A 22,791-nucleotide genomic window follows, 5' to 3' on the forward strand; every position below is an offset into this window, starting at 1 on the left:
TTATGATGTTCAAAATAATTATTTATTTTTCAAAATAATTTAATAAATAAACAATTACAAAATATAAGGAATTCCATAAATGTTAAAACACTTTTTAAGAAGTAGTAGTAGATTTTCAGAAGTTTAGGTCTCATTTGTCTTTTGGGTGTCGAGCTAAAAGGTTTGGGAACCACTGCTTTATACTGTATGTGAGAGGAATCTGTTGAAATTATACAACTCATTTGCTAATATTTAATTAAACTTTTTGATATCCAGCTATTTTTTTATTTGTTTCGTTTCTGTTTTCTTTTTGTTTTTGCTTAGTTTCTTTCTTTTGTAGACTAAATGACATTAGCATTCTTTCAAGTTCCTGAACAGGTTGCTCTTAAAGAGAGATGCATATTCTATGGAAATGGCACTTGAAGTGCATGAAACAATAGTTATAGGGGGAACCTTGTCTTACCTTGTTCCTATCATTTATCTATTATGCATTTATTATCTAAATATATTATATTATTTTCCAGAGATGTATGAGGACGCTTATTGTGAAATATTATTGGAATGAAAGATAGCATTTAACTTGTAATGTAGATTTCAAATGAACAAATGATTACAAATTATTTGTGCTTTCTGCTATAGTAAAACATTGGTTGTTTCCATTCCTCAAACTGGTTTGGAGTCCTGATTTCAGTATACAATCCACTTTGTGTCCGACTGTCCATTATCATTCATTAAAGTCATTATATAAATAAGCAGAGACATTTGACATTGCCATTCAACGAGGGGCGGTAGCCTAATTCAGATCAAATTGGGGGCTCCTTGAAATTAAAATGGTTGAAAATCACTGCTAGAGCCGTAAAAACCTTCTCTTCTCTTATGGGGGTCCTTGGCATAGGCCTATATATCAAATGGGGGTCCGCGGGCTAATGAGTATCATTCTGGGGGTCCTTGACATGAAAAAGTTTGGGAACCACTGCTGTCGGAGCTGATTGCAATATTCAACATTTCGTTCGGAAGAGCTGGTGTTTCGCCCAGACAGACTTTTTTTTTTTTTTTTTAAGATTCGTTTTTTGTTTTTCAGCTTTTTATTGATAGTTTCAATTGGAGATTGACAGGAAAGAGGGAGAGAGAGAAGGGGAGAGACATGCAGCAAAGGTCGACTCGAACAGGCCAGAGCCTATATGTGGCATGCGCCTGGACCACTAGGCCAGCGGGCGCCCCAGAGCGGGTTTTGAGGTTAGGTTTAAGCATAATTTCTGTGAGATTACTAGGGCATAGTGTTTGTGACGTTAGGTTTAGGCATAATTTCTGTGAAGTTTAGGGTTAAGATTAGGGCATAGTGTTTGTGACGTTAGGGTTATGTCTAGGCATAGTTTTTGTGAAGTTAAATGTTAGGGTTTATAGACGCAATCAAGGCAAAACACCAATGAAAGAGGGAGCTCCCCATTTACTTCAGACTACCAGTCCCGTCACAATGAAGGGTACCATGACACTTCCGCAATAACTTTAGAAGGTTTTTAAAATATTTTAATCTACCAGCACTAATATTTGCAGACACAATAAAAAAGACTATTTACCTAATATGAACTAAATAAATACCAAACAAAAGATAAACTAACTAAAAAGAGAGAGAGAGAGAGAGAGAGAGAGAGAGAGAGAGAGAGAGAGAGAGAGAGAGAGAGAAAACGCTACAACCACAGTACCACACCCCTCTCTATTCCCTGACCACTTGGTTCAGTCTGACAAGGTGATTGACAGCTGGAGGCCTGGGCCTGCATGAACTCCATCTCTGACTTCAATCCAAAGGAACACAGTGTTTATTCCAGTCATAGCAGGGTGCCAATTTCAAATAATATATTAATACCTTTTTCCAGCCACAAATACAGTAGTGCAAACTTTTGAGTGACTGTATAGTTTCTTCCAGAAGTGAAGCTTCTTGAAGGAAGGTTTTGAGAACCAATAACCAATGAAAAGTACCTTTCCCTCATACACATAAATGTTTAACACAGTATAACGACACTCCTTGCATAAAAGCTGTCATGTTGAATTGTCTCATTCATATCAAGAAATTACATTATTCTTATTATCACATTATCACATTTTGTGACATATAAAGAATGTGTGATGTAACTCAGAAATAAATTGTGCTACAAAAAACTAGCCTACTTAATACACAATGTACGGGTTAAGAACAAGCATTTTTCCATCAGTCACAATTGTTTTTGTTGACCAACATACAGGAATTATGTAACTTAAGTACCATCCTGTAACCTGCACATGAAACACAATAAAAAATACATCAAAGCTCTCAGAGAAAACTGAGCAACTTATCTCTGTGTCATCTCTTCTCCATTTCTATCTAATTGAATTAAAGGACCACTTATGGCACCATTTCTGTCTACTCTACTGGTCCATGTGTCTCTGAGATGGGCGGTGAACAGTTCAGAAACCTGCCTACCAGTGGCATCTTTGTTCATTTAAAACATTTCATTCCTCAAAACATTTCATTTTCAAATCCTCAAAAACGATGAAAAACGGCATGCTATAGTATGCCGTTCGAGACCATGGGCTATAGTCCATGGTCTCGGAGTGATTTTCGTCTTTTTTTCAAAATCCTAAAAAATTATGAAAAACGGCATGCTATAGTATGCCGTCCGAGACCATGGGCTATAGTCCATGGTCTCGGAGTGATTTTCGTCTTTTTTTTAAATCCTCAAAAATGATTAAAAACGGCATGCTATAGTATGCCGTCCGAGACCATGGGCTATAGCCCATGGTCAAAAATGATGAAAAACGAGGATTTGAAAAAAAGACGAAAATCACTCCGAGACCATGGACTATAGCCCATGGTCTCGGAGTGATTTTGAGACCAAAAAGCGTGACGAAAAAGCGCTTTGGTCATGGATGTCTTCTTAACAATGGTGTTTGCTGTGCATCAAAGGTGTCTTTTAAAGCTTTTAAGTGTTATCATGGATTTTAATAACATAATACAGAGGATAAACCATGACAGAACACAGACAGCCTGGTAGCTCAATGTGTTAACTGGCTGTCCACATGATCCAGACGTTGTGGCTTCAAATCCCACTCTGGTCTTTAGCCTACTCTGAAACTGTAGGCTAATTTGAAGAAAGAAGAAGATGAAAGTGCATGGAAATCTCAGTCAGGGTAAGGTAGTGATGGTCCAGTTGGTAAAGAAAAGGACCTTGAAGTAAAAAAAAAAAATCACTAGTCATGCCGAACAACTTTCGTGTTCATGGTTTTGGAAGACATACTATAGCAGGGGTGGGCAACTTTGACGATGGAGAGGGCCACTATATTTCCACACTCACTCCCTAGGGCCATATATTACTCCCTAGGGCCATATAGTCGTCGCAAAAATAGCCGATCTACAAGCTCAAAACGCGTCGCAGCGCGACGCGTTTTGAGCTTGTAGATCGGCTATTTTTGCTATATTCGAATTGAAATGTTGAATTATTTTTTACTATTTTTGAATTGGAATCCTGAAAATTAACATTTTTATGTAATTTCAAATGCCTTTTAATTATACTTGTGTTGAGCAATGAGCTACTAATTTAGACTTTTAATTAAAGTGGGTCATGTTTGCATGTTGTGGAATTGTAAACAACTGAAACCAATATTATATCAGTATCCTGACATTAACCTGAGGGCCACATTAAGTGAAGGTGGGGGCCGCATGTGGCCCCCGGGCCGCCAGTTGCCCACCCCTGTACTATAGGGTGCCATTTTTCACGATTTCAATCTGAAAAAAGGTGAAAATCACGGAAAAGCGACAGGCTATAGTAGGCCTATGCTGTCCGATATGTAACTTGTTAAGTCTATGTTAAGTTTGTTTTGTCATATTAGATTATATAGATTATTCCCTCTTCTGTATTCGTTTTATTTACAAGTCTGTGTTTTGTCGTTTACCCCCCCGCCCTCTCTTTTCTCACCAATCATGCCAATATTTACTATTTTATTCCATTCATATATTTAATTTTGCACTATAGGTACAGAACACAATTAGTAATTAGTCATGATATATTATGGTGTTTTAAATAAAATAAAACACCATTGGAGCAAACCTGTGTGCGGACTCTCTTCTCTTCACTGTACTTACCTTAGTCCAGCACCAGCCAGGAACTGGATGTGCGCAAGGCAAGCCACCTGCCTTTTAAACAAAGTAAAAAGTTCCAGCATGTGTCGCCACAGTAAGCTGAATTATATAACAGGTATAAATTGTGACACTGCCACATAAAATGTGAAATGTGAAACAATGTATTTCCTGGCCTGGTATGAGTATGAAAGAAAATTAAACATACTGGGGGAATAACAGGGGAATATGTTTGTTAAACCAAGGTTGAATATTTAACACTGAAATGTAGTGTACGGATATACAATATAATGTGTTGTGTGTAATTGAACCATGGTCATCAATTTTCTGTTGACAAATGACAAGGTTTGATCACAAGGGGAGCTGTGGGGAAATGTGTGTGAGCAATATTTCCAGGAAGCTACAAAAGACCAGGAAGTGAGGCGCCGAGCCTGGGTTCCATTTTGGGGCAGTAAGAAGAGAGTTTGGGGTTGCTAGTTTTCTTTGCCAAACACACTCTTTTAAAGGCCAATACTATGCCAATTCAGAGGTAAAACGCAAAAAATGCCGGTCTGACCGAAGAACTTTACCAAGGGAAGGAAATAAAGTTTGGTAGGGCAGCTTCTGAGGCTGGAGCTCTGTCAAACAAACAGAGCTGGTGAACAAAGGACCCAGCGGACCACGCCCGACTTAAAGGTTGGGTGAGCAGCATATACTTTTTCATTTTTCCGGTAAGCAAGGCATTGCCTTTTCGTTTCGTACGTTTTTTGGACTGTCTAAATTGAACAGAAGAGGATCTACAGCGGTTGGATTACTCTGGATACTCTGATTACTTTTTCGGGATTACTTTTGGAACACTGACTTTGGGGCACCTTTAAAGGGACATTGCAGGGGATAATTTGAAGGGACTGGAACATTTAATTTACATTTTGAAGGGATTGATTGCCCAGTTTGTATGATTTTGGTTTGATCCTTCTGTTAAACATTATAAAGACCAGCCATTTCACCTAAAAGGAAATAGTTTTGCGTTTTCCTTGTGCTCTATACTACTGTTCATTTCCAGTATCAAGATTTACTGTCGCAGGTACAGGACCTTTATTTCTTTATTTTATTTTATATAACTCAGACTTATACGCCAATAGGCCTGATTGTTATAAAGTAACGTTTAATGTTTAGTAATGTTTAATGTAGCAGAAGAGGCAATTCATTGATCAGAGTTTTGCACAATTTTAACGTCCGAGATCGATTCTACTGTGCTGACTACACCTCCATGATATAATGGAGTACAATAACATTCCATTGGGAATAAAAACGTATTATTAACCACAGTGTGGTTGCAGTGTAATGCTAAAGGTTTAATCACAGGGCTGCTGTTGAACAAAGCTAGCAATGATATATATATATATACACAGGCAATTAATGATCATCTTAATACATTCCAACAGCTGCTTCATGTAATATAATTAAAAGTGTATTGTGAATCAAATAATTGAGTGCTATCCTTACTTTCATGCAAAGCACCAACTTCAGTGTTTACGGACCGACTGACCTATAATAAAAATCACACCCGTGTGAACTGAGTGGTGTAAGGTTTTATATAGCATGATCAGCTGTGGTCTGACATAATGTCTGACGTAATGAAATCATTATTATTATATAAGGTAAGGTATTATATAGCCTGATCAGCTCTGATCTGACGTAATGAAATCACACCCGGATGTGATTTCACAACTGGCCTTTTTTGTGCAGAAAAAATGACCATGGTTGCTACGGTCATCCAGTTCACCCGGGTATGATTTAATTACGTCAGAAATTATTTTGAACATAGCAACCATGCTCATTTTTTTCTGCACACAAAAGCCAGTTGTAGGAGTGGTTTACACCACTCAAAAATATGCCTATAGCCTACAATAGCACAGTGAGTCTTATCTCTGGTCCATAGCTCTAATGTCTAAATGCAACGCATTAGATTAGAGCTATGGACCAGAGCTATAAGTGGGTCTCAGACTGGGGGGTCCGGGGACCCCCTGCAGTACCTACCTGTCGGTTGCTGGGATCTGGGGACCCCCTGCAGTAGCTACCTACCTGTCGGTTGCTGGGGTCTGGGGACCCCCTGCAGTAGCTACCTGTCGGTTGCTGGGGGTCCCATAGATGGAAATGCCACTAAATGGGGGTCCGTAGCCTAATGCATGTCAAACTAGCCCTAAACATAACCTGACAAAAACAAGTAGTCCGTGTTGAAAAAAAAATTACGAACGGGGCTTGAACTGGCAAAGTTACGATGCTGGGACTCAAAGTCGGATGACTAGCCCACTAGACCACTGAGAACGTTAGCAGGTTGGAGATAATTGTGTATTTAAGCCATGACGTCAGCCACTTCCGGGTTCTACTCAAGGAAACTTCCACGTCATATATTGACACTTTACAGTTACATTAATAATTCTACTCGAGTTGGAAGCATTAAGACCCATTAAGACCTCAATGGCTTCCTTTCTGAAAAGTAACGTTATTGTATTTAGTATTTACAATGAGAAGCGGACGGGACGTAGGAGGACTACAATATGACTACAAGAAACTCGCGGGCGTGGCCTCACACCGGAAGAAAGTGACGCGCCCCTCAAATACGGCGCAGACGCGTTGGGGCGTGTTTGGTCAGTGTTTGTTGGAAAGTGCCACGTCACACTTCGTGTCCGTCGTCGTCTGCAGGCAGCAGGTAAATAATGAAATGTTATTGAATTCTTAACGCTGTTTTTGTTCAAACATGTTCACTTATGCAGTTACTTGTTATAATCTTTATATATGTTATTACTACTTTAAAAATCCATGTTCCCAGTAGTCGACTGGGTACTGTCCCCGGTAGACATTAGTGCCCGGGTTCTATTCCCCGTCGAGGACTGAGAGTTTGTTTCCTTCTTAACAAACAAACACAATTGTTTATGCATCTAGTCGAGGTCCATTATTCATTCAGTATTTCAGCCACGGACCATTACATTTATAGACTCTCGCAATGGTGGTCAGTGGCTCAAATGGGTCTGAGAGGCTAGATGGCCTCAAATGGTGGTCCGTGGCTCAGATACTGAATGAATAATTGACCGACTAGATGCAAAAACAGTTTTGTTTGGTAAGAAGGAAACACAATCTCAGTCCTCGACGGGGGCTTGAACCCGGGCCCAGATGATGACAAACCGCGGACAGTACCCACTCGACTAGTGAAGACGGTTTTACAGAGTAGTAGAAATAGGCGTGAAGTAACAAACATTCTTTGAAATTGGCGGGAAACGATCACGGGCACTTTTGTTAACAAAGCACTAACCACTCAGCTATAGTAATATATATATATATATATATATAAATATCATCAGCATTATACAAACAAAGGATCAAAAGTAGCAATCTTCTACATTCTCTAATTGTGTAGTTTTGGAAATTAAGCAGATGCTTAACAACAATTAAACTATTGAGAGTGTAAGGCCCTCATTTATCAACCGTGCGTACGCCAAAATATGGGTGTACGCCGAAATTACCGCAATTTTCGGCATTTACGATTTGCGCCAACGTTTGATTTTGAACTTGAGCCAAGACAAAAACCACGTCTGGTCGGGAGCTGTCGTACGCTTTGTCCTCACCTGTTTTTCTGTCGTAGAACAGCGGAGCAGCATTGTTTGACCAGCTGAGAGGCTGTCACAGGCATCTAAACATATGTATTCACTCCTAAAATGTTAATATAAAAGTATATGTATGTAGTATGTATGTAGGCCTATATGTGCTACATGTAAAAATAAAAGAAGGGAAAAAAGGAATAGGCCTACATCAACGATGTGTCTGTGTCATATGAAATTGGTAGGAGATTACCAACTTTACAAGCAGTTAAAATCGCGCAATTAAAACAATGTTGCAAGTTTTGATGCTTAAGCCATTTAAACAGTGTTTTGCATGAGCGCATGCCGGTGCCCCCCCCCTCCTGGAATAGTTAACTGGATCGAGAGTGCATGCTGCTATAGTCAAGTCTACCAACCAACGGGTAGGCTATAGTATAGTGCAATCTACAGCCATGTCTTTCTCGAGTTACATCTCGTCGTTTTAAGGATAAACCCGACGTGTCGCTCGAATGCCAAATGTCCCGTGCCAGCGCAAAATTGGGGACCGCTGACCGCATCGGAGTTAGGTATAGGCTAAACCACCCAGCCAGGCTGCCAGCCCACCAGTGCCAGTGTGCCACATGAGGCTGGTTTAGGCTGCACATTTATATAATTGTCAGTTGACAGCCCAGCCACTGCACCGACTACTGCGACTAGCGAGGTAATCTAAATAGATTGTCATAAACGTGCATGGTCGCGGTGTCATGAACGGACCACAGTGATAGAGACAGACAGGACAGGAGAGGAGGAAAACAGCAGCGTGTGTGTGCGCGCCTATTTGTTATTTAATTCATTGTTCACATGCAGGTTCAGATTTTCGTTCACTAATATATTGTTGTAGGCTATATTAAATGAATAAATACTTTAATAATTTAATATAGGCTACAACAACTAACAACACACGGCAGGCGCGTAGCACGGATCAAATGATTGACTGGGCAAATTAGCATGGGGGGGGCGCATCCCCGGCCGATAGTGAAGTGTGAACTGTGAACGGTTTGGGGAACCATTTTAAAACAAAGGCGGCTTGCATGCTGTGGTTTAATAACCAGAAATTTGCATGCACAATTAAGGCTCAAAGTTGGGCCAGCTCTAAACTGACTGGGCCACGGCCCGTATGTGTGTGTGTGCGTGTGTGTGGGCAGCAAGGCAAGCGAGGCGAGAGGAGAAACAGACAGGGTACTACAGCTACAGCTTTATTTAATTCATACAGGTGTTCGTTCTTTATTTATTTAAGATAGGCTACAACAAACCAGTTGGACTTGCAAGTTGCGTGTGCGTGCGTGCGTCTGTGTGTGTATGAGAGGGGGTGACTTTTTTCGTCATGTAACTATGGTTTCCAAGGTCGTACTGCAGTTGTTCATGTCGCAAAAACGAGGGCGAGGCTTGATTTCATAGGGCGTGCCAGATAGATTTCAGCCGTCACATTTATAAACGTCCGAACGAAATTAAGGAAGGATCAGCTGTCTGCGATCACTTTGTAAATGCCGACCCGACGTGGGTGTACTACGAAACCTACACTCGAATTTGGGGCAGATTTTACACTCAATTGATAAATGAGGGCCTAAAGATCTACTACTGGGGTCCATTTGGTTACCTAATTTAAATTGCTCTGTATTGTGACAGTAATCATTGCTATAGAGTGTGTGTTCAGTAACAGTGTTACATAGCTCTATAGTGTGACAGTAATCATTGCTATAGAGTGTGTGTTCAGTAACAGTGTTAAATAGTTCTATAGTGTGACAGTAATCATTGCTATAGTGTGTGTTCAGTAACAGTGTTAAATAGCTCTATAGTGTGACCGTAATCATTGCTATAGTGTGTTCAGTAACAGTGTTAAATAGCTCTATAGTGTGACAGTAATCATTGCTATAGTGTGTGTTCAGTAACAGTGTTCAATAGCTCTATATTGTGACAGTAATCATTGCTATAGTGTTTGTTCAGTAACAGAGGTCTCCCGGTCTCTCCAGCTTTTTGTTAAACAGAAAAAGCATTTTCTGAAACTGCAATTTTATCCAATCAGGAACGCAGTCAGGATACAGATTAAACAAGTGAGATTGTAATGTAACAGACACAATTAGAACTGGAACATTAAGCTCATAAATAGCTACTTTCTCCTGATTGGCTGAAAATGTGTCACCTACCTGAAGATTCTTTTTTTAAAACCCTTTTCTATTTATTAAAGAACTGGAGAGACAGGAATATTCCTGTTACTGAACACACACTCTATAGCAATGATTACTGTCACAATATAAAACTATTTAACACTGTTACTGAACACACACTATAGCAATTATTACTGCCACAATAACTTTGTAATGCTACTGATGTTTGTGTGCAACATTTGAGCTGACAGGCCTTTTTTATGTCAATCAATCAAGTCACCTTAATTCAAGTGATAGATTATATACAGGGGCATGCCATGTGGTCTACCTGCACAGCCTTTGTGATCTACTGGTAGATCACGAGGTACCTTTTGGGCACCCCTGCAATACAGGATTCCTGTCCAGAATTGTTTTATTAAATATAGAGGGTTTAAGTCGTTCTGAATTTATGTGTGTTTCTTTTTCTGTCTTTCTTTCTTAGGACGGAGATCAAGGTAGACACCGTTGGAAGGCTCTAGCCAGCAAGCCCGCTCAGTCAGCCAACGCAGCCAGCCAGCCCCGCCAGTCAGCCAGTGTAGAAAGTCAGGCTGCCAAGCCAGCGCACTTCAGCCATTGCAGCCAAGGGTTAGGGTTAGTCAGCTCAGCCTGGCCCGGTCTGCCCCACCCTGCCTTGCAGCAACAGAACCAGCCGGCCTGGCAAGCCAGCCAGCTCAGAATGCGAGCTCAGCAAGCCAGCGCAGCGAAAATCTTTACAAGCCCAGACTCAGGATGTCCAGCAGACAGCCAGGGTCTCCTACCTGACAGCCAACAGTCAGCCAGACCAGACCCGCATTTGCAGCAAGCCAGGCTCTCAGCCCTAACAGTGCAGTGCCTTTGATTAGTCATCCAAGCCAAAGGGTAGGGTTTGACTGCCCAGGCCTGTAGTGCCCTTGATTAGTCATCCAAGCCAAAGGGTAGGGTTTGACTGCCCGGGCCCAGTGCAGTGCCCTTGATTAGTCATCCAAGCCAAAGGGTAGGGTTTGACTGCCCGGGCCTCCTGCCAGCTGCCAATGCTTTCCTGCGACCCTTCCTGCTTGCCAAGGTCTGCCACAAACTGTCTGTCCTGTCCTGGCCTGAAACTGTTTTTTTCTGAGTCTGGGCTTGTAAAATTTCGCTGCGCTGGCTTGCTGAGCCCGCATTCTCAGCTGGCTGGCTTGCCAGGCCGGCTGGTTCTGTTGCTGCAAGGCAGGGCGGGGCAGACCGGGCCAGGCAGACAGAGAGCCAGGCCTCGAGAGAGGCCTGGCTGAGCTGACTAACCCTAACCCTTGGCTGCCTCGGCCGGCCTACCTGCATGCCTGCCTCGGCCTGCTTGCTTGCTTGCCTGCATGCTTGCCTGTCTCGTCCTGCCTGCCTTCCCGCCCGCCCGCCTGCCTGCCTGCCTGCCTGCCTGCAACTTGAATGAGGTGTGTAAACACTTATTTTACGGGTGTGGGTGTTGACCGTGGCTTTTGTGTTCTCCAGTTGTTTCTTGAAGGAGAGTGTTCTGTCCAGTGTAACTCCAAGTTACATGGGGTGGGTGATGCATACATTTATAGATAAGGGAAGATATCAATCATCTGGACTCTGGAGGAGTCCCGTTGAGGAGAATTTGTAAGAATGTAATAGAGTACAAATACTCAAATCAGAATTAAGGACTGTAAACCTTTTAAACAAGTGAATATTAACTTTATCTTTACTGTTATAATGTTAAACTTATAAAACTGTATTAATACCTTTTAAGGATAAATACTTTAGAGGAAAACTACAATACCAAAATGAGAGGATTAGGCAGAGAAGTATCAGAGTATACCAGAATACCTTAGAATGAGTTTGACACCAGACACGGAAGAAGAGAAGTCACACCAGAGCTAATGATTTTCCATTTGATATATATTACAAATCACATCGGGAGAGAAATGGCAGGTCCGTACAGCGTTAAAACGATCTCTCACTGACACATCATCAGTGACAACATTTTATACTACATAAGTCATAACATCCTTTTCACATGGGGAAGTAATGCATTTGGAGTTCAGAGGGTAATCAAAAGTGAATAATAGCGGCACCTATAGCTGGGAGGTGTATTTGGCACCCTACAAATGACGGCCGTGCCGACTAATATAATGTCTTTAAGACGCAAATAGGAGAGCGAGGGAGACATGAAGTCTACCTAGCTACAAGGTCAAATAACATGTTTTCCAACAGATACGCTGGGTGTTTTGGCAAACAGGAGAAAACAATACTTTATCCTCCCGCCAGCTGGGGGGAAGAATTAATACTTATCTAAACGTTGGGCAGAAATGAGATGTAACTCAGTGGCACACAGGGCATGAAGATTATTGGGAACATATAACCAAATCCCACAAAATAACAGATCTACAGATCTAATAACTCAAAATTATCCATCAGTGGGTATGGTTAGGTTTTTGACCATCCCAAGTGACGCTCAGTTCTTTTTTCGCGTCTTGGTTCCTCAGGTGGAAGCTGCATAGTTGGGTTTTTGATGGGTGACTCAATCTTCTGGAAGTCTGCTTGTTGGGTGGTAATGCAGAGGTCGTTGGTGTAGATTAAACGCTGGCATTCTGTGGGTAGTGGCTGGTCGTTTGTGTAGATATTGAAAAGGAGGGGGTGAGCACGCTACCTTGTGGGAGGCCGTTCTTTTGGGATTTCCATTTACTCCTCTGGTCATTTAACTGGACATAGAAGCGCCTGTTGTTGAGGAGGCTTTTGATGACTTGACACAGGTCCAGGTCACCAGTCATGTTCAGTAGTTTCCTGACCATTGTGCGGTGTTCGACAGTGTTGTAGGCAGCAGAGAGATCTATGAATGCTGCTCCAGTTATTTGTTTTCCCTCAGACCCATCCTCAATGTGTTGGGTGAGGTTGAGCTCTGTCCAGCACAGGAGCGGCCGGGACGGAAACCAGCTTGGTCTTTAGTCAGCTTGGTGTCTATGAGTGGCATGAGGCGTTGGAGTAGCAGCCTCTCATAGAGCTTGTAGGTGATGCAGAGGTGGGAAATGGGTCGGTAGCTCTTTGGGGATGATGGGTCTTTGCCATGTTTGGGGATTGCAACCACTTTGGCCTTTCTCCAGACAGAAGGGATGGTTTTCTGTGCCATGCATGTGTTCAGCATCCCCAGGAGCCAGGTCTTTGCGTTAGGTCCCAGGTGCTGTATCATTCTGCCATTATGTCATCAATCCCTGCTACTTTTCCAGATTTCAACTTTCCCATTGCAGTTTCGAGTTCTTTTAGGTCGAAGGGTTTGGTTTGAGGGCTGGCTGATTGTGGTTGGTCTGATACCACTGTGTGATGGTGTTCTCCTGTGGGTCGGCAGCGGTGTTTGTTACGACTTTTGGCCACCAATTGTGATGCAACAGAGTTTGCTGTGACCATTGTGATTATGGGTGGTGTGGTCTTTGCCAAGAAGGCGTATTGTGGCCCATGCCTTCCTGCTGTTTATTGTCATGTTGGTGTTCTCTATCATTTCCTTCCAGACTTTCCTCCGTTCATCCCCAACTTCACTGTCTATCTCCTGTGTTCTCCATTCATCTTGAGCAATACACAGTCGTCTTATGTGCGGGGGGGACCGCATAAAGGCACGTGATCGGCTCCAGCTTGAGCAGGCATACTCTGCTGTAGAGAAAGACAGGGCCATCCATTGTTTGTGGGTCTGCGCCCCACTTGGAGTTCACTAGTTTTCACAGGATGTTATTGTGGGTGTTGACCTTGGCTTTTGTGTTCTCCAGGTGTTTTTTGAAGGAGAGTGTCCTGTCCAGTGTAACTCCAAGTTACATGGGGTGGGTATGGTTGGAGAGTTTGTGACCATCCCAAGTGACAGTTATTTTTCCGCGTCTCGGTTCCTCAGGTGGAAGCTGCATAGTTGGGTTTTTGAAGGGTTGGGTTTCAGGTGGTTGTATTGTAGTAGCTTGACATTTCTTGGAGGGCACTTTCAACTCGACAGACTCAATCTTCTGGAAGTCTGCTTGTTGGCGGGGGGGAGGTGCCTTTCACACAATGTGACTACCAGACCACAGACACATTCTGAATGTGAACTACAGCGCTTAAAGCGACCAGAGTACCGTCCTGTCCTCCTATCTTTATACCAGAGTACTGTCCTGTCCTATCTTTTCAATGCAACATTGATATTCTCTTCAGGAACACAATTCTTACCTCGCTCTTATAACAACATTTGTTATCGTACCAATACCACGATCGCACAGGGCGTAACTCAATGTCTCAGGACACTCACAGTGAAAACAAAAATTGCGTTTGACTTGTACTTTTTCTGCTGTACTTAAAGCGTGCACACACGCACACACACACACATGCACACGCACAGACGGATGTGCACGCACATGCTAACCAAATGTAACTCTGAGAGTGTAAAACATGTAACCAAATGGACCCTTACAGGTCTGTAACTCAGAGTGTACAGATGAAACAAAATGGGAAGGTCCAACACTGGTTAAGTCGAAGCGTGCACACAAGCACACACACATACACGCGCACACGCACGCACACGCACGTGTAACCAAATGGACCCTTACAGGTCCAACACTGTTTTTTTGTTAATCATCGAATGAAATGTGTGAGGTCGGCAAGAGAAAGTTAAAAAAAATCATAGCAAATACCGGTAATTCAATTTTTTTTGTTTTGTCCTATGTTTTTGTTCTTTATATATTACTTTACTGTTGAAATGTACATTTTACATTTCAACGAATGGACCTGTACATGACAACAACACAAAAACTAAGGCACTGGTGTCGTACTTCTGGTTTACCGGAACGGGGTTCAACTCCCTGCAGTGCCCTGCTCAATGTGTTGTATTTACATGGTTCAACTCCCTGCAGTGCCCTGCTCAATGTGTTGTATTTACATGGTTCAACTCCCTGCAGTGCCCTGCTCAATGTGTTGTATTTACATTTCTGCGCGATTCTTCATCATTGAGGATTTGAAAAAAGGTGAAAATCAAGGAAAAGCGAAAGTCCATGGTCTCGGAGGGCATACTATAGTATGTCGTTTTTCACAATTTTGGGCTATAGGGTACCATCTTTCAGGATTTCGGAGGATTTAAAAAAGGTGAAAATCGCGGAAAAGCGACAGGCTATAGTCCATCGTCTCTGAGTGCATGCTATAGGGTTCCATTTTTCACAATTTCGGAGGATTAAAAAAAAAAGGTGAAAATCGCGGAAAAGCAACAGGCTCTAGTCCATCGTCTCGGAGCACATGCTATAGGGTGCCATTTTTCACGATTTCCGAGGATTTGAAAAAAAAGGTGAAAATCGCGGAAAAGCGACAGGCTATAGTCCATGGTCACGGACCGCATACTAGTCAAGGTCATTTATACTGGTCAGTGGTCAGGGTCATTTACTAGTCTTCTGAAGGTCATTTAATAGTCTTATGAAGGTAATTTATACTGGTCAAGGTCATTTATACTGGTCAAGGTCATTCATACTGGTCAAGGTCATTTACTAGTCTTATGAAGGTCATTTATACTGCTCAAGGTCATTGATATTGGTCAAGGTCATTGAGCGGCGAGCGATTCTTCATCAGTGTTGCCGTTGCCGTTGCAATCAGAACTGCAGCATCACTCCCAATCTTCCGCCGTAGTCTGAAGACCCACCTTTTCAGACTCCATCATGGCCCATAGCACTTATCCTACCCCCTTAGATAGCACTTTTTAGACTTAGATAGCATTTGAAACAGACTTATAGCATGTCATGTAGACAGCACAATAATTGCATTGTATGTAGTCATAGCACATCATAGAACATATGTATAGCATAGTATAGTATATATGTATAGTTAATATGTATAGCGTCATTATATAGATATGTTCTAGTTGCGTTCTTAGCTTACGCATGTTTCTTGATAAATGCATTTTATATATGTGATGTATTCCCATACTTTTGTTCTTGCCTAATGTAAGTCGCTCTGGATTAAGAGCGTCTGCTAAATGCCTAAATTGTAAATTGTATTGTTGAGGATTTGAAAAAAGGTGAAATCGTGGAAAAGCGATAGGCTATAGTCCATGGTGTCGGAGGGTCGGAGGATTTGAAAAAAAGGTGAAAATCACTGAAAAGCGACAGGCTATAGTCCATGGTCTCGGAGCACATGCTATAGGGTGCCATTTTTCACAATTTCGGAGGATTTGAAAAAAAGGTGAAAATCACTGAAAAGCGACAGGCTATAGTCCATGGTCTCGGAGCACATGCTACAGGGTGGCATTTTTCACGGTTTCGGAGGATTTGAAAAAAAGGTGAAAATCACTGAAAAGCAACAGGCTATAGTCCATGGTCTCGGAGCACATGCTACAGGGTGGCATTTTTCACGGTTTCGGAGGATTCGAAAAAAAGGTGAAAATCACTGAAAAGCGACAGGCTATAGTCCATGGTCTCGGAGCACATGCTACAGGGTGGCATTTTTCACGGTTTCGGAGGATTTGAAAAAAAGGTGAAAATCACTGAAAAGCGACAGGCTATAGTCCATGGTCTCGGAGCACATGCTACAGGGTGGAATTTTTCACGGTTTCGGAGGATTCGAAAAAAAGGTGAAAATCACTGAAAAGCGACAGGCTATAGTCCATGGTCTCGGAGCACATGCTACAGGGTGGAATTTTTCACGGTTTCGGAGGATTCGAAAAAAAGGTGAAAATCACTGAAAAGCGACAGGCTATAGTCCATCGTCTCTGAGTGCATGCTATAGGGTTCCATTTTTCACAATTTCGGAGGATTAAAAAAAAAAGGTGAAAATCGCGGAAAAGCAACAGGCTCTAGTCCATCGTCTCGGAGCACATGCTATAGGGTTCCATTTTTCACAATTTCGGAGGATTAAAAAAAAAAGGTGAAAATCGCGGAAAAGCAACAGGCTCTAGTCCATCGTCTCGGAGCACATGCTATAGGGTGCCATTTTTCACGATTTCCGAGGATTTGAAAAAAAAGGTGAAAATCACTGAAAAGCGACAGGCTATAGTCCATGGTCTCGGAGCACATGCTACAGGGTGGCATTTTTCACGGATTCGGAGGATTTGAAAAAAAGGTGAAAATCACCGAAAAGCGACAGGCTATAGTCCATGGTCTTGGAGCACATGCTACAGGGTGCCATTTTTCACGGTTTCGGAGGATTCGAAAAAAAGGTGAAAATCACTGAAAAGCGACAGGCTATAGTCCATGGTCTCGGAGCACATGCTACAGGGTGGCATTTTTCACGGTTTCGGAGGATTCGAAAAAAAAGGTGAAAATCACTGAAAAGCGACAGGCTATAGTCCATGGTCTCGGAGCACATGCTACAGGGTGGCATTTTTCACGGTTTCGGAGGATTTGAAAAAAAGGTGAAAATCACTGAAAAGCGACAGGCTATAGTCCATGGTCTCGGAGCACATGCTACAGGGTGGCATTTTTCACGGTTTCGGAGGATTTGAAAAAAAGGTGAAAATCACTGAAAAGCGACAGGCTATAGTCCATGGTCTCGGAGCACATGCTACAGGGTGGCATTTTTCACGGTTTCGGAGGATTTGAAATAAGGTGAAAATACCTGAAAAGCGACAGGCTATAGTCCATGGTCTCGGAGCACATGCTACAAGTTGGCATTTTTCACGGTTTCGGAGGATTTGAAATAAGGTGAAAATCACTGAAAAGCGACAGGCTATAGTCCATGGTCTCGGAGCACATGCTACAAGTTGGCATTTTTCACGGTTTCGGAGGATTTGAAATAAGGTGAAAATACCTGAAAAGCGACAGGCTATAGTCCATGGTCTCGGAGCACATGCTACAGGGTGGCATTTTTCACGGTTTCGGAGGATTCGAAAAAAAGGTGAAAATCACTGAAAAGCGACAGGCTATAGTCCATGGTCTCGGAGCACATGCTACAGGGTGGCATTTTTCACGGTTTCGGAGGATTTGAAAAAAAGGTGAAAATCACTGAAAAGCGACAGGCTATAGTCCATGGTCTCGGAGCACATGCGACAGGGTGGAATTTTTCACGGTTTCGGAGGATTTGAAAAAAAGGTGAAAATCACTGAAAAGCGACAGGCTATAGTCCATGGTCTCGGAGCACATGCTACAGGGTGGCATTTTTCACGGTTTCGGAGGATTCGAAAAAAAGGTGAAAATCACTGAAAAGCGACAGGCTATAGTCCATGGTCTCGGAGCACATGCTACAGGGTGGCATTTTTCACGGTTTCGGAGGATTTGAAATAAGGTGAAAATCACTGAAAAGCGACAGGCTATAGTCCATGGTCTCGGAGCACATGCTACAGGGTGGCATTTTTCACGGTTTCGGAGGATTTGAAAAAAAGGTGAAAATCACTGAAAAGCGACAGGCTATAGTCCATGGTCTCGGAGCACATGCGACAGGGTGGAATTTTTCACGGTTTCGGAGGATTTGAAAAAAAGGTGAAAATCACTGAAAAGCGACAGGCTATAGTCCATGGTCTCGGAGCACATGCTACAGGGTGGCATTTTTCACGGTTTCGGAGGATTCGAAAAAAAGGTGAAAATCACTGAAAAGCGACAGGCTATAGTCCATGGTCTCGGAGCACATGCTACAGGGTGGCATTTTTCACGGTTTCGGAGGATTTGAAAAAAAGGTGAAAATCACTGAAAAGCGACAGGCTATAGTCCATGGTCTCGGAGCACATGCGACAGGGTGGAATTTTTCACGGTTTCGGAGGATTTGAAAAAAAGGTGAAAATCACTGAAAAGCGACAGGCTATAGTCCATGGTCTCGGAGCACATGCTACAGGGTGGCATTTTTCACGGTTTCGGAGGATTCGAAAAAAAGGTGAAAATCACTGAAAAGCGACAGGCTATAGTCCATGGTCTCGGAGCACATGCTACAGGGTGGCATTTTTCACGGTTTCGGAGGATTTGAAAAAAAGGTGAAAATCACTGAAAAGCGACAGGCTATAGTCCATGGTCTCGGAGCACATGCTACAGGGTGGCATTTTTCACGGTTTCGGAGGATTCGAAAAAAAGGTGAAAATCACTGAAAAGCGACAGGCTATAGTCCATGGTCTCGGAGCACATGCTACAGGGTGGCATTTTTCACGGTTTCGGATGATTCGAAAAAAAGGTGAAAATCACTGAAAAGCGACAGGCTATAGTCCATGGTCTCGGAAAACATGCTACAGGGTGGCATTTTTCACGGTTTCGGAGGATTCGAAAAAAAGGTGAAAATCACTGAAAAGCGACAGGCTATAGTCCATGGTCTCGGAGCACATGCTACAGGGTGCCATTTTTCACGGTTTCGGAGGGTTCGAAAAAAAGGTGAAAATCACTGAAAAGCGACAGGCTATAGTCCATGGTCTCGGAGCACATGCTACAGGTGGCATTTTTCACGGTTTCGGAGGATTCGAAAAAAAAGGTGAAATTCACTGAAAAGCGACAGGCTATAGTCCATGGTCTCGGAGCACATGCTACAGGGTGGTATTTTTCACGGTTTCAGAGGATTTGAAAAAAAGGTGAAAATCACTGAAAAGCGACAGGCTATAGTCCATGGTCTCGGAGCACATGCTACAGGGTGGCATTTTTCACGGTTTCGGAGGATTCGAAAAAAAGGTGAAAATCACTGAAAAGCGACAGGCTATAGTCCATGGTCTCGGAGCACATGCTACAGGGTGGCATTTTTCACGGTTTCGGATGATTCGAAAAAAAGGTGAAAATCACTGAAAAGCGACAGGCTATAGTCCATGGTCTCGGAAAACATGCTACAGGGTGGCATTTTTCACGGTTTCGGAGGATTCGAAAAAAAGGTGAAAATCACTGAAAAGCGACAGGCTATAGTCCATGGTCTCGGAGCACATGCTACAGGGTGCCATTTTTCACGGTTTCGGAGGGTTCGAAAAAAAGGTGAAAATCACTGAAAAGCGACAGGCTATAGTCCATGGTCTCGGAGCACATGCTACAGGTGGCATTTTTCACGGTTTCGGAGGATTCGAAAAAAAAGGTGAAATTCACTGAAAAGCGACAGGCTATAGTCCATGGTCTCGGAGCACATGCTACAGGGTGGTATTTTTCACGGTTTCAGAGGATTTGAAAAAAAGGTGAAAATCACTGAAAAGCGACAGGCTATAGTCCATGGTCTCGGAGCACATGCTACAGGGTGGCATTTTTCACGGTTTCGGAGGATTCGAAAAAAAGGTGAAAATCACTGAAAAGCGACAGGCTATAGTCCATGGTCTCGGAGCACATGCTACAGGGTGGCATTTTTCACGGTTTCGGAGGATTTGAAAAAAGGTGAAAATCACTGAAAAGCGACAGGCTATAGTCCATGGTCTCGGAGCACATGCTACAGGGTGGCATTTTTCACGGTTTCGGAGGATTCGAAAAAAAGGTGAAAATCACTGAAAAGCGACAGGCTATAGTCCATGGTCTCGGAGCACATGCTACAGGGTGGCATTTTTCACGGTTTCGGAGGATTCGAAAAAAAGGTGAAAATCACTGAAAAGCGACAGGCTATAGTCCATGGTCTCGGAGCACATGCTACAGGGTGGCATTTTTCACGGTTTCGGAGGATTTGAAAAAAAGGTGAAAATCACTGAAAAGCGACAGGCTATAGTCCATGGTCTCGGAGCACATGCTACAGGGTGGAATTTTTCACGGTTTCGGAGGATTCGAAAAAAAGGTGAAAATCACTGAAAAGCGACAGGCTATAGTCCATGGTCTCGGAGCACATGCTACAGGGTGGCATTTTTCACGGTTTCGGAGGATTTGAAAAAAAGGTGAAAATCACTGAAAAGCGACAGGCTATAGTCCATGGTCTCGGAGCACATGCTACAGGGTGGCATTTTTCACGGATTCGGAGGATTTGAAAAAAAGGTGAAAATCACTGAAAAGCGACAGGCTATAGTCCATGGTCTTGGAGCACATGCTACAGGGTGCCATTTTTCACGGTTTCGGAGGATTTGAAAAAAAGGTGAAAATCACTGAAAAGCGACAGGCTATAGTCCATGGTCTCGGAGCACATGCTACAGGGTGGCATTTTTCACGGTTTCGGAGGATTCGAAAAAAAGGTGAAAATCACTGAAAAGCGACAGGCTATAGTCCATGGTCTCGGAGCACATGCTACAGGGTGGCATTTTTCACGGTTTCGGAGGATTCGAAAAAAAAGGTGAAAATCACTGAAAAGCGACAGGCTATAGTCCATGGTCTCAGAGCACATGCTACAGGGTGGCATTTTTCACGGTTTCGGAGGATTCGAAAAAAAGGTGAAAATCACTGAAAAGCGACAGGCTATAGTCCATGGTCTCGGAGCACATGCTACAGAGTGGCATTTTTCACGGTTTCGGAGGATTCGAAAAAAAAGGTGAAAATCACTGAAAAGTGACAGGTTTATAGTCCATGGTCTCGGAGCACATGCTACAGGGTGGCATTTTTCACGGTTTCGGAGGATTTGAAAAAAAGGTGAAAATCACTGAAAAGCGACAGGCTATAGTCCATGGTCTCTGAGCACATGCTACAGGGTGCCATTTTTCACGGTTTCGGAGGATTCGAAAAAAAGGTGAAAATCACTGAAAAGCGACAGGCTATAGTCCATGGTCTCGGAGCACATGCTACAGGGTGGCATTTTTCACGGTTTCGGAGGATTCGAAAAAAAGGTGAAAATCACTGAAAAGCGACAGGCTATAGTCCATGGTCTCGGAGCACATGCTACAGGGTGGCATTTTTCACGGTTTCGGAGGATTCGAAAAAAAAGGTGAAAATCACTGAAAAGCGACAGGCTATAGTCCATGGTCTCGGAGCACATGCTACAGGGTGGCATTTTTCACGGTTTCGGAGGATTTGAAAAAAAGGTGAAAATCACTGAAAAGCGACAGGCTATAGTCCATGGTCTCGGAGCACATGCTACAGGGTGGCATTTTTCACGGTTTCGGAGGATTTGAAAAAAAGGTGAAAATCACTGAAAAGCGACAGGCTATAGTCCATGGTCTCGGAGCACATGCTACAGGGTGGCATTTTTCACGGTTTCGGAGGATTTGAAATAAGGTGAAAATACCTGAAAAGCGACAGGCTATAGTCCATGGTCTCGGAGCACATGCTACAAGTTGGCATTTTTCACGGTTTCGGAGGATTTGAAATAAGGTGAAAATCACTGAAAAGCGACAGGCTATAGTCCATGGTCTCGGAGCACATGCTACAAGTTGGCATTTTTCACGGTTTCGGAGGATTTGAAATAAGGTGAAAATACCTGAAAAGCGACAGGCTATAGTCCATGGTCTCGGAGCACATGCTACAGGGTGGCATTTTTCACGGTTTCGGAGGATTCGAAAAAAAGGTGAAAATCACTGAAAAGCGACAGGCTATAGTCCATGGTCTCGGAGCACATGCTACAGGGTGGCATTTTTCACGGTTTCGGAGGATTCGAAAAAAAGGTGAAAATCACTGAAAAGCGACAGGCTATAGTCCATGGTCTCGGAGCACATGCTACAGGGTGGCATTTTTCACGGTTTCGGAGGATTTGAAATAAGGTGAAAATCACTGAAAAGCGACAGGCTATAGTCCATGGTCTCGGAGCACATGCTACAAGTTGGCATTTTTCACGGTTTCGGAGGATTTGAAATAAGGTGAAAATCACTGAAAAGCGACAGGCTATAGTCCATGGTCTCGGAGCACATGCTACAAGTTGGCATTTTTCACGGTTTCGGAGGATTTTAAATAAGGTGAAAATCACTGAAAAGCGACAGGCTATAGTCCATGGTCTCGGAGCACATGCTACAGGGTGGCATTTTTCACGGTTTCGGAGGATTCGAAAAAAAGGTGAAAATCACTGAAAAGCGACAGGCTATAGTCCATGGTCTCGGAGCACATGCTACAGGGTGGCATTTTTCACGGTTTCGGAGGATTTGAAAAAAAGGTGAAAATCACTGAAAAGCGACAGGCTATAGTCCATGGTCTCGGAGCACATGCGACAGGGTGGAATTTTTCACGGTTTCGGAGGATTTGAAAAAAAGGTGAAAATCACT

The sequence above is a fragment of the Electrona antarctica genome, assembly GCF_951216825.1.
Source record: "Electrona antarctica genome assembly, chromosome: 5".
NCBI lineage: Eukaryota > Metazoa > Chordata > Actinopteri > Myctophiformes > Myctophidae > Electrona > Electrona antarctica.